Below are 13,641 nucleotides of genomic sequence, written 5' to 3' on the forward strand. Positions count from 1 at the left end.
TTGAGTGATGGACGGTAAAGAGGGCATATGATATGATGATCACTGGGTGTCATACACAACTGATAAATTATTGAACACTACATCTGAAACTAATGATGTTAGTGTGGGTGGGCTAATTGAATTTAAACTAAAAAATAAAAGTATATTAACTTTAAAATAATAAATATATATATATATATATATATGCTGTCAAAAATTAAATAAATAAATTTTTTTCTTTATCACTATATTTTGACAATTTAGTCACACTTATGTCTTAGTGTGAATTTGCCTTTGTTGATTTTGAAGGGAGTTCTCTGGGCCTCCTGAATCTGGATACGTTTCCTTTCCTAGATTAGGGACATCTTCAACTATTTCTTTGATGAATTTTCTGGCTTCCTTTCTTCCTCATATTAAAGGAGTTCCGGAAGAAGAATGTTACTACATTTGATGGAATCACTGAGTTTCCTAAGTCTATTCTCTTTTTTTTTGCTTAATTCTTTTTTCTCTCTTTTGTTTAGTTTGGTTACTTTCCATTCCTGGTCACTAATTCCTTCTTTTGCTTCTTCCATCTTGGTGTTCAGTCCAGTGAGTATTCTTATTATCATTACTTTAAATTTTCTATCCATACTTACTACCTTGCTTATACCTGTTTCACTTGGATCTCTAGCCATGGCCTTGTCCTATTTAATTTGGGACTTATTCCTTTGTCTCATTTTGCCTAGATCTCTGTGCCTGTTTCTTTGTGAGGAAAGTCTTCTAAATCTCCTATTCTTGAGGGTAATGGCCTTATGAAGAAGAGGTCCTGAAGTGCCCTGCCATGTGGTATTCCCTGGTCCCTAGGGGTTGGCACTCTGGGAGTATCTCCAACTTGTGCTGCACATGATCTGCTGTTTTGTCCTGGTCACTTTATCCTTTGTCCGTTCACCTGTTCTCTTTATCTATTGTGGACAGTATTTGGCCCCTGGCCTGAACATGGTGCACGTTACCTAGATGTGTTCTGATTTGCCTATGAAATGAGACCTGTTGCCACTGTTGCAAGAACTGAGGCATTGCAAAACTCCCACATCTGGAGTCAGTTTGAGCAGGCATTTGGGCTGCTCATCTGGGGGAGTGGCCTTCTATGCTGGTACTGAGGAAAGTGTGGCTGGGATGGGGCGCTCCATCAGAGAGTGGGCGGGTGGGGCTTGGTGTAAACAAGTTCTGTAGTAAATATAGACGCTGGGCATTTCCTACACGTAGGCTTGTGTTTATGCTAACGGGTAGGGAAGGGAAACAGTTCCTTCTAGTTCCTATTTCCCGGAGTGGTCTCTGTTGATGCTGACTCTCTTCACATCACTGTTTCCATGCTGTGTGAACATGGGCTGTTTGTCCTGTCTTCTCTCAAAGAGCAACACAATGCCCTCAAATCTCTACCACAGCCAAGTCTTCTGACCTTTAATGCTCCAGGATTTAAGCCCCACTGGGTGCCAGAAGTCATGAAATTGGGCCCCTCTTGTTCAGCAAGCCAATTGTGATGGGAGTTCCCCTGAGTTCTAGTCTATCTCTTGCCCTTCTCGGTGACCATGTTTCTCTCGCCACCACGGTGACCATGATCCATTTCCCTCCCAAACATGTCTTTGAACTTCTTACCTTCTTTTTTATCACTTTTTCTCTACTTCTTATTGTGGAGTTTGTTCTGCCAATCTTCAGGTCAATTTCTGGGGTATTTAGGATGATATGATAGTTACCTAGTTGTATTCATGGGATGAGGCAAGCCTACTCTGTCTCTCCTACTCTGCCACCACCTTTCTCAGAACTTTAACACATTTTAGATTATTCATCAGAAAAAACAATATGTTAATTGCTAGTAACTGATAAGTCTTTTAATCCCTTTGTTTTCTCATTCTATATTATAGCTGCATTATTTGATAACCTCCTCCAAAAAAATTACATTTTCAGTTCTATCTGAATAGTCTTAAACTACAATTAGATAACCACTTCAAGCCCACTAGAATGACTAAAGATAGACACAAGTGTTAGAAAATGTGGACGTTGGAACTTTCATATATTGCTGATAAAATTGTATAATTGTACAGCCTTATTGGAAAATACTTGAGCAATTACTCAAATTTTAAAGATAGTTACCCTATGACCCAGTACTTTGACTTCTAGATATATACTTAAGAAAACTGAAAATGTGCATAAACAAATAAATCTGTGAATAAGTGTTCACAACAGCATTTTTCATAGCTATGAAATAAAAACAACACAAATGCTGATCAAATTACAAATATAATATGGTATATACATACCATGGAATATTGGACAATAAAAAGGAGTGAAGTATATATATGCAACAACATGTTCGAATCTTGAAAGTGTATTAAGTGGAAAGGTGTCAGTCACAAAAGACTACATATTGTATAATTGTATTTATATGAAATGTCCACAGTAGTTAAATCTACAGGACAAAAAGTGGTTTCTATGAAATGAGATGGAGTAGAACAAATAGTAACTGATGATAGGAATAGGGTTTCTTTTTGGAAGGATGAAGTGCTCTTATATTAGATAATGTTGGTTGTTGAACAACTCTGTGAGCATAACAAAAACCACCAAATTATACATTTAAAAGGGTGACTTATATGACAATTATAGTTCAGTAAAGATTTCCTAAAAAAAATGGTTTGTTTGGATTTCTTAATTTTTTTTTCAATTTATTTATTTTCAGAAAAACATTATTCATTATTTTTTCACCACACCCAGTGCCCCATGCAAGCCATGCCCTCTATAATACCCACCACCTGGTACCCCAACCTCCCACCCCCCCGCCACTTCAAACCCCTCAGATTGTTTTTCAGAGTCCATAGTCTTTCATGGTTCACCGCCCCTTCCAATTTACCCAAATTCCCTACTCCTCTCTAACGCCCCTTGTCCTCCATGCTATTTGTTATGCTCCACAAATAAGTGAAACCATATGATAATTGACTCTCTCTGCTTGACTGATTTCACTCAGCATAATCTCTTCCAGTCCCGTCCATGTTGCTACAAAAGTTGGGTATTCATCCTTTCTGATGGGAATTCATCCTTTCTTCATCCTTTCTATAATACTCCATAGTGTATATGGACCACATCTTCCTTATCCATTCGTCCATTGAAGGGCATCTTGGTTCTTTCCATAGTTTGGCGACTGTGGCCATTGCTGCTATAAACATTGGGGTACAGATGACCCTTCTTTTCATGACATCTGTATCTTTGGGGTAAATACCCAGGAGTCCAATTGCAGGGTCATACAGAAGCTCTATTTTTAATTTCTTGAGGAATCTCCGCACTTTTTCCAAAGAGGCTGCACCAACTTGCATTCCCACCAACAGTGTAAGAGGGTTCCCCTTTCTCCACATCCTCTCCAACACATGTTGTTTCCTGTTGTGTTAATTTTGGCCATTCTAACTGGTGTAAGGTGATATCTCAATGTGGTTTTAATTTGAATCTCCCTGAGGGCTAATGATGATGAGCATTTTTTCATGTGTCTGATAGCCATTTGTATGTCTTGATTGGAGAAGTGTCTGTTCATATCTTCTGTCCATTTTTTGATGCGTTTGCCTGTTTCATGTGGGTTGAGTTTGAGGAGTTCATTATAGATCCTGGATATCAACCTTTTGTCTGTACTGTCATTTGCAAATATCTTCTCCCATTCCGTGGGTTGCCTCTTTGTTTTTTTGACTGTTTCCTTTGCTGTGCAGAAGCTTTTGATTTTGATGAAGTCCCAGAAGTTTATTTTCGCTTTTGTTTCCTTTGCCTTTGGAGACGTATCTTGAAAGAAGTTGCTGTGGCTGATATCAAAGAGATTACTGCCTATGTTCTCCTCTAGGATTCTGATGGATTCCTGTCTCACGTTGAGGTCTTTTATCCATTTTGAGTTTATCTTTGTGTACAGTGTAAGAGAATGGTCGAGTTTCATTCTTCTACATATAGCTGTCCAGTTTTCCCAGCACCATTTATTGAAGAGACTGTCTTTTTTCCACTGTATATTTTTTCCTGTTTTGTCAAAGATTAATTGACCATAGAGTTGAGGGTCCATATCTGGGCTCTCTACTCTGTTCCACTGGTCTATGTGTCTGTTTTTATGCCAGTACCATGCTGTCTTGGTGATCACAGCTTTGTAATAAAGCTTGAAGTCAGGTAAGGTGATGCCGCCAGCTTTATTTTTGTTTTTCAACATTTCCTTAGCGATTCGGGGTCTCTCCTGATTCCATACAAATTTTAGGATTATTTGCTCCAGCTCTTTGAAGAATGCCGGTGGAATTTTGATCGGAATGGCATTAAAAGTATAGATTGCTCTAGGCAGTATAGACATTTTAACAATGTTTATTCTTCCGATCCAAGATCATGGAATGGTCTTCCATCTGTTTGTGTCTTCTTCAATTTCTTTCATGAGTGTTCTGTAGTTCCTCAAGTACAAATCCTTCACCTCTTTAGTTAGGTTTATTCCCAGGTATCTTATGGTTCTTGGTGCTATAGTAAATGGAATCGATTCTCTAATTTCCATTTCTGTATTTTCATTATTAGTGTATAAGAAAGCCACTGATTTCTGCACATTGACTTTGCATCCTGCCACGTTGCTGAATTGCTGTATGAGTTCTAGTAGTTTGGGGGTGGAGTCTTTTGGGTTTTTCATATAAAGAATCATGTCATCTGCAAAGAGAGAGAGTTTGACTTCTTCATTACCAATTTGGATACCTTTTATTTCTCTCTGTTGTCTGATTGCTGTTGCTAGGACTTCTAATACTATGTTGAACAAGAGTGGTGAAAGTGGGCATCCTTGTCTTGTTCCTGATCTCAATGGGAAGGCTGCAAGCTTCCGTTCCTCATTAAAACGCTTCGAAGTATAGGGATAGAGGGAACATTCCTGAACCTCATCAGATCTATCTATGAAAGACCCACAGCAAATATCATCCTCAATGGGAAAAAGCTTGCAGCCTTCCCATTGAGATTTCTTAAATTTTTTATTTAGTTGGTCTTATTAAACATAAACTGAAAAGTTCCAAAAATATTTGTCGTTCTGTTGGGCCATAAGATCTTGATTCTGAGTAATATGAAATAATATTATATATTCATCTGACAAGACAGGCATAAATTTTACTGAAGGCTGAGTATATTAAGGAAGAGCAAAGTTTTACTTTTATGGAGAGAAATGCTTCTGTTTTAAAGGGAAGTGAGTAGGAAAATCAGAGGTAATCAGCATGAGGAAGTCATTATCACCACCTACCCCCAACACACACACACACACACACACACACACATCATAGATGAAAAAAACAAAGCTCGGATAAATTAAATAACTTTCTCAAAGAACAGCTTGCAAATAATTAAACTATGATTACAATCTGTAGGAATGTATAGGAATGTTTAATAAATTATGAGTTTATAATCTAAAGGTAATGTTTTCATTATAAAATGGTGACTATTACATTAGCAAGTTCATATATATTACTATGTGGCTAAGTTATTTAAAGAACTTCACATTTATTCAGGTGTTTAGTTGTCTTAACACTATGGCATATAAACTCTATTACGTCATCTCCCTTACTGATTAGGAAACTAAGACACAAAAAGAATAAATAATTTGATTGTAAGTAACTGGCTTGGAAGATACACCTAAAGTTTGACTCCAGACCTTAATTTTTTTCCATGCTATGCTCTGATGCATCTGTGATATGAAGCATAATGTTTTTCCTAGGCATTAAATCCATGTTGTTTTCTGTTTTTTGTTTGTTTGTTTGTTTGTTTTCAATTAAATTGAACTTCAAATGAATATTTCTAACATCCTTTTCTTTCATCTTTAGTTGAATAAATCTAATTTCAGGTCTTAGACTTAAAAATGGGTGAATTATTCACTAAGATTGTTTTTAGAAGAGTGCATTATCCTATAGTTTGTGAAATATTGTATTCTAGGAACCACGTGGGAAATTCACACTGCTCTTTAAAATATGTAAGACATTAAGAACTAATCCCTTCAACAAGGAAGTGTGCTTAACTTTGTTTTAATCCAAACATATTTGACCATATAATCCTTGGGGGTTGACTGTCAAACTTGCTAAATTCCTCCAGAAGTAAAGTTTTCCAGAATACAAAGCAAATGTTAAAATACCAAAGTGGAAGTAATTCTGAAAGTTTTCAACATAGATACCATTTACAAATGGGAAATGTTTTAAATTCATTAATACAAATTTCCAGTTGTTTCTTTTTTAATTTAAGTTCAATTAAATACATATAATGTATTATTAGTTTCAGAGGTGTAATTCAGTGATTTATCAGTCTTACATGACATTCAGTTCTCATAACATTGCATGCCCTCCTTTGATGTCCATCATCCAGATACCTTATCCCTCCCACCCCTCCCCTCTATCAATCCTCAGTTTGTTTCCTATGATTAAGAGTCTCTTTTGGTTTGCATTCTTCTCTGATTTTGTCTTGTTTTATTTTTTTCCTCTTTCCCACTATGATCCTGTTTTATTTCTTAAATTCCACAAAAAAGTGATTTCCTATAATTATCTTTCTCTGATTGACTTATTTCGCTTAGCATAATACCTTCTAGTTCCACCCATGTCATTGCAAATGGCAAGATTTTATTTTTGATGACTATGTAATATTCCATTTAATATATGTGCCACATCTTCTTTATCTGTGCATCTGTCAATGGACAGCTGAGACCTTTCTTTTTTTTTTTTTTTTTAAGATTTTTTATTTATTTATTTGACAGAGAGAAATCACAAGTAGATGGAGAGGCAGGCAGAGAGAGAGAGGGAAGCAGGCTCCCTGCTGAGCAGAGAGCCCGATGCGGGCCTCGATCCCAGGACCCCAAGATCATGACCTGAGCCGAAGGCAGCGGCTTAACCCACTGAGCCACCCAGGCGCCCAGCTGAGACCTTTCTATAGTTTGGCTACTGTGGATATTGTTGCTATAATCATTGGGATGCACTTAGATCTCTACATTTGTATCTTTGGGGTAAATACCCAGAAGTGCTATTGCCAGGTCACTGGGTAACTCTATTTTCAACTTTTTGAGGAATGTCCATGCTGTTTTCAGCATGGCTATACCATATTTTCAGACTGGCTATACCAGCTTGCAGTCTCACCAAAAATGTAAGAGATTCCCCTTTCTCCACATTGTTGCCAACATCTGTCATTTCCTGACATTGATTTTAACCATTCTGACTGATGTGGGGTGGTATCTCATTGTGGTTTTGATTTGTATTTCACTGATGCCGAGTGATGTTAAACATTTTATCATGTGTCTGTTGGCCATTGGATGTCATCTTTGGAGAACTGTCTGTTGGTGTCTTCTGCCATTTCTTGACTAGATTATTTGTTCTTTGGGTGCTGAGTTTGATAAGTTCTTTACAGATTTTGGATACTAGCTCTTTCACTGATAAGACATTTACAGATATCTTTTCCATTCTTTGCTTTTGGTTTTGTTGACTGTTTCCTTTGCTGTGCAAAAGCTTTTTATATCGATGAAGTCCCAATAGTTCAGTTTTGACTCTGTTTCCCTTGCTTTGGGATGTGTCTAAGAAGAAGTTGCTGTGGCTGAAGCTGAAGAGGTTGCTGCCTGCATTCTCCTTTAGGATTTTAATGTATCTCTGTCTTGATTTTAGCTCTTTCATCCATTTTGAGTTTATTTTTGTGTGTGGTGTGAGGAAATGGTCCAGTTTCATTCTTCTGCATGTGGCTATCCAATTTTCCCAATACAATTTGTTGAAGAGACTCTTTTTTACCATTGCATATTCTTTTCTGCTTTGTCAAAGATCAGTTGACCATAGAGTAAAGGGTTCATTTCTGGGCTCTCTATTCTCTTCCATTGATCTATGTGTCTGTTTTTGTGTCAGTCCTAAGCTGTCTTGATGATTACAGCTTTGTAATAGAACTCATGGTCAGGAATTGTGATGCCATGAGGTTTGGTTTTCCTTTTCAACATTCCATCAGCCATTTGGGGTCTTTTCTGGTTCCACATAAAATTGAGGATTGGTTTTTCTAGTTCTGTGAAAAATGCTGGTATTATTTTGATAAGGATTATATTTTAACAATATTTGTTCTTCCAATCCATGAGCATGGAACATTTTTCATTTTTTTGTGTCTTCCTCAATTTCTCTCATGAATGCCCTATAGTTTTCAGAGTACAGATCCGTTGTCACTTTAGTTAGGTTTATTCCTAGTTATATTATGGTTTTTAGTGCAATTGTAAATGGGATTGCCTCCTTAATCTCTCTTTCTTCTGTGTTGTTGTTGGTGTATAGAAATGCAACTGATTTCTGTGCACGGGTTTTTTATCTTGCCACTTTACTGAATTCCTGTATGAGTTCTAGTAATTTTGGAGTAGATTCTTTTGGGTTTTCCACATAAAGTATTATATCATCTGCAAAGAGTGAGAGTTTGACTTCCTCTTTTCTGATTTGGATGCCTTTAATTTCTTTTTGTTGTCTGATTGCTGAGGCTAGGACCTGTAGTACTCTGCTGAATAGCAGTGGCGATAATGGACAGCACTGCCATGTTCCTCACCTTCGGGGAAAAGCTCTGTTTTACTCCACTGAGAATGATATTTGCTGTGGATTTTTCATAGATGACTTTTATGATATTGAGGTATGTAACTTCTATGTCTACACTGTGAAGACTTTTAACCAAGAAAGGATACCGTACTTTGTCAAATGCTTCTTCTGTATTCATTGAGAGTATCATATGATTCTTGTTCTTTCTTTTATTAATGAATTCTATCGCATTGATTGATTTGGGGATGCTGAACCAACATTGCAGCCGAGGAATAAATTCCACTTGATCCTGGTGAATAATCCTTTTAATTTACTGTTGGAGCCTATTGGCTAGTATTTTGGTGAGTTTTTTGTATCTATACCAAGGATATTGGTCTGTAATTTTCCTTTTTGGTGGCATCTTTGTCTGGTTTTGGGATAAAGGTATACTGACCTCATAAAATGAATCTGGAAGTTTTCCTTCCATTTCTATTTTTTTTTTTTTTTGAGTAGTTTCAGAAGAATGGGTATTAATTCTTGTTTAAATGTTTGGTAGAATTCCTCTGGGAAGCCATCCAGCCCTGGATTCTTCTTTGTTGGGTGATTTTTGATTACTTCTTCAATTTCCTTACTGGTTATGGGTCTGTTCAGGTTTTATATTTCGTCCTGGTTCAGTTTTGGTAGTTTACATATCTCTGGGAATGTATCTATTTCTTCCAGACTGCCTAATTTGTAGGCATATAGTTGTTCATAATGTGTTCTTGTAATTGTTTGCATGTGTGGTGTTAGTTGTGATTTTTCCTCTTTAATTCATGATTTTATTTAGTTCTTTTTGAAAGTCTGGCCAGGGGGTTAACAATCTTAGTCTTTCAAAGTACCAGCTCCTAATTTCATTGATCTATTCTGTTCTTTTTTTCTTCATTGATTTCTGCTCCGATCTGTATTAGTTCTCTTCTCCTGCTGGGTTTAGGTTTTATCTGCTGTTCTTTTTTCAGCTCCTTTATGTGTAAGGTTGGGTTGTGTATTTGAGATCTTTGTTTTTTTGAGAAAAGCTTATATTGCTATATACTTCCCTCCCAAGGACAGTTTTTGCTGCATCCCAAAGATTTTGAACAGTTGTGTTTTTATTTTTCTTTGTTTCCATTAATTTTTTAAATACTTCTTTAATTTCTTGGTTCACTCATTCATTCTTTAGTAGGATGCTCTTTAGCCTCCATGTATTTGAATTCTTTTCAACTTTCTTCTTGTGATTGAGCTCTGGTTTCAAAATGCTATAGTCTGAAAATATGCAGGGAACGATTCCAATCTTTTGGTACCAGTTGAGACCTGCTTTGTGACCCAGGATGTGATCTATTCTGGAGAATGTTCCATGTGCACTAGAGAAGAATGGTATTTTGCTGCTTTGGAATGGAATGTTCTAAATATATCTGTGAAGTCCATCTGGTCCAGTGTGTCATTTAAACCCTTATTTCCTTGTTGATCTTTTGGTTAGATGATCTGTCCATTTCAGTGAGGCGATGTTAAAGTCCCCTACTATTATTGTATTATTGTTGATGTGTTTCTTTGATTTTTCTTTTGTTTCTTTGATTTGTTATTAATTGTCTTATGTATTTGGCTGCTCCCATCTTAGAGGCATAAATATTTACAATTGTTACATCTTCTTGTTGGATAGACCCTTTAATTATGACATAGTGTTCTTCCTCATCTCTTACTATAGTCTTTGGCTTAAAATCTAATTTGTCTGATATAAGTACTTCCACTTCAGCTTTCTTTTGGCTTCCATTCGCATGGTAAATGGATTTCCACTCTCTCACTGGAGAATGTCTTTGGGTGTCTTTGGGTCTAAATCTGGAGGTGTCTTTGGGTCTAAAATGAGTCTCTTGCAGACAGTGTATCAATGGGTCTTACTTTTTTATCCAACCTGATACCCTGTGTCTTTTGATCGAATGTAAATGTAAATGGGCTGAGTGCCCATAACTATGTAATTATTGCAATATATGAATTTAGTGCCATTGTACCTCCTGTAAAATCACTGTTTCTGTATATTGTCTCCATTCCTTTCTGGTCTATGTTATTTTTGGGCTCTCTCTTTACTTAAAGGATTCCATTAAATATTTCTTGCAGGGTTGGTTTGGTGATCACAAATTCTTTAAATTTCTGTTTATTCTGGAAACTTTTTATCCTTCTATTTTGAATGACAGCCTTACTAGTTTAAATATTCCTGGCTGCATGTTTTTCTCATTTAGTGCCCTGAATATATTATGCCAGTTCTTTCTTGTCTTCCAGGTCTTCATGGATAGGTTTGGTGCCAGTCTAATGTTTCTACTCTTATAGACCATGGACCTCTTGCCTTGAGTGGCTTTCAGTATTCTCTCTTTGTGTCTGAGATTTGCAATTTCCCTTTACATGTCAGGGTTTTGACCTATTTTTATAGATTTTGAGGGGGAGTTCTCTGTACCTCCTGGACTTGAATTCCTGTTTCCTTCCCCAGAATAGGAATGTTCTCTCCTATAATTTGTTTCAATATCCCTCCTGCCTCCCTCCTTCTACTTCTTCTTAGATCCCGATTATTTTAATATTGTTTTACATTATGGTATCACTCATCTCTCAAATTCTCCCCTCTTGGTCGAATAGTTGTTCATCTCTTTTTTTCTCAGCTTCTTTATTCTCCATCATTTTATATTCTATCTCACTAATTCTGTCTTCTGCCTCATTTATCCAAGCAGTTAGAATCTCCATTTTTTATTGTATTTCATTAATAGACTTTTTTTGATTTTTACTTATCTTTTATTTTTCCAGAAAGGGATTCTCTTGTGTCTTCTATGGTTTTTTCAAGCCCAACTACTATCTTTATAATCATTATTCTGAACTCTTGTTCTGACATCTTATTATATCCATACTGTTTAGGTACCTGGAAGTTAGTACTGTCTCTTGTTCTCTTTTCTGAGTTGAGTTTTTCCATCTTGTCTTTCTGTCCAGAAAAGAAAAGATGAATGAGGGAACAAAATACTAAATGGCAATGATTCCCCCAGAGGTATATACACTAAGCAAATCAGAAGATACCAGAGACACCCCCCCCACAAAAAAAAAGAAAAAAATCTATAATCTATCTATCTATCTATATATAGATTTAATTGGACAGGTGTACAGAACAGAAGAATACACCGGATCCTTTGTGTAAGAAAGAGAAACTTACTTAAATTAAATACAATGAAAGAATAGGTTGTAACTGTAAAAAAAAAAAAAGAAGGAAAATAAACCTATAGATGAACAGAACAGAGCAATACACTATATTTGAGTGTATTTGGTGGGGAGAATGATACCTTAGCTTCCTCTGGTTATTGGAATTTAGCTAGATAGCTATCAAATCATTGTGAACACTAGCAAACTTAGAAATTAGAACTCTATTCTAAGAAAAGAATAGCTGCAACTCTACAAATAGAAAAGCAACCACTTTCATCAAGGTAGGAGGTGTGGAGAAGTGAATCCAAGTCTATATATTGGAAGATGAACTGCAGAGGAAAGGAGCCTCCATAAGCTGGCACTGGAAAATGATACAGCAGCAGAGCATAAACTCAGATCTTTTAGAAGTCTGCTCTGGTTAGGGATATCCCTTCCTGAAATGTGCTCAGGTGATAAAGTGGAGCAGAATCCTAGGTGGGCCAGTGTGGTCTCAGGATCCCTGAGGTCACAGAAAGACCTGGGGTGCCTGAGTGTGGCAGAGTTCCCAGGCATTGGAGTGGGGAAGTAGCTACAATCACTGAACACAGGAGTGGGCTCTCAGCTCAGGGTTGCCATAACCTGGGAACCATGGCATGTTCTGGCAACTTCTCTCTGTGCAGAGATACAGCGAGTAGCAGAACTGCAGTGACACCACCACCCCCAAACCTGGGAGGTGTGTCAGGGGTGCATACCACAGGAAACTGCAATACTTGAAATGGGGGTGGTGTGTCTGAGATAGAAATGCTCAGTCACAGTCTGAGTGAGCTGGAGACTGGGAAGCTGCCATTTTCATTTTCCTTTAAAGTGGCCCAAAAAGCCTTCAAAGAACAAAAACCACATAGAGCAATCAAGAACAGCTTCCTTGGCCTCTTCGTCTGACAAGAGGGGTTCATTTCTGCCTGGGGCAGAAGACACTTTGCCTGGGGCAAAATCAAGGGAACAGGCTCCTACCACAGAAAATCAGCAAGAACATCCTGCTAAGACCCAGTTTACCCATCATAGAGAAGTGAAAAACTCCAGTGCTGGGGAGAATATTATATTTTCTAAATATATAAATATTGACTATATTATTTCAAATAATTGTTTCATAGTGTAATCAGATGTCACCTAAAAGTTGTTAGAATTTTATCCATTCATACTGAATATACAGGAGAGCTAAATTTCAGCATAAAACACCTATAATGTTGTAATCTCTTGAGTGTACTGTTACTCTTTGACAGAAGACACATAAATGTTTCTTTGCACGGTGGAAGGATCAAATCATCTCTCAAGATTAATTTAGAACTGATTGAAGTGTTTGGGAAATACATTCCAATCTTGTATGTGACATTCAAATTACGCTTTGTTAGAAATGTCTAGTTAAATGATTTACTGTCTATACCTAATAATTCTCTCTTATCATTCTATTTTAAAAGCTTAAAATCTATTATAAAATGTTAAAAATATGAAGTTTCTACTTTATACAGATTTATCCATTTTTTGAAGTTCCAAATCTGGTGCACAAAACTTCTATAAAACCTTTTATGATTTCCAAAGCAGGTGTCTATTCTCTCTAAGACATATCTTAATATACTTATGACACTTGCCTGTTTCAACATGGAAATTAATTTATTTAGGTTCATAATTAACTTTCTCTGATAGGTTGTAAGCTCCCCAAGAGAAGGATGTATGTAATATCACCTTATAGGTAGCAAAGTATCTGTACATCATATTTGAGAAATGAATCAATGAATAATTATATGACTGAATAACATTGATAATCATGGTAAGAAGAAAACAATTGCTTTCTCTATTGTCTTCTAAATGAATGTATTTCATTCCTTCCTGTGAACAAGAAAAGGAAACTTTCCACTGTTAATACTATATTCTCTAGAACTAGCTTTAATCATAGATTTATACACTGAGCTGACTAGTAAATCCCTTTTAGTATTGATCC

This window comes from Neovison vison, chromosome 11 (assembly GCF_020171115.1).
Source record: "Neovison vison isolate M4711 chromosome 11, ASM_NN_V1, whole genome shotgun sequence".
Lineage (NCBI taxonomy): Eukaryota > Metazoa > Chordata > Mammalia > Carnivora > Mustelidae > Neogale > Neogale vison.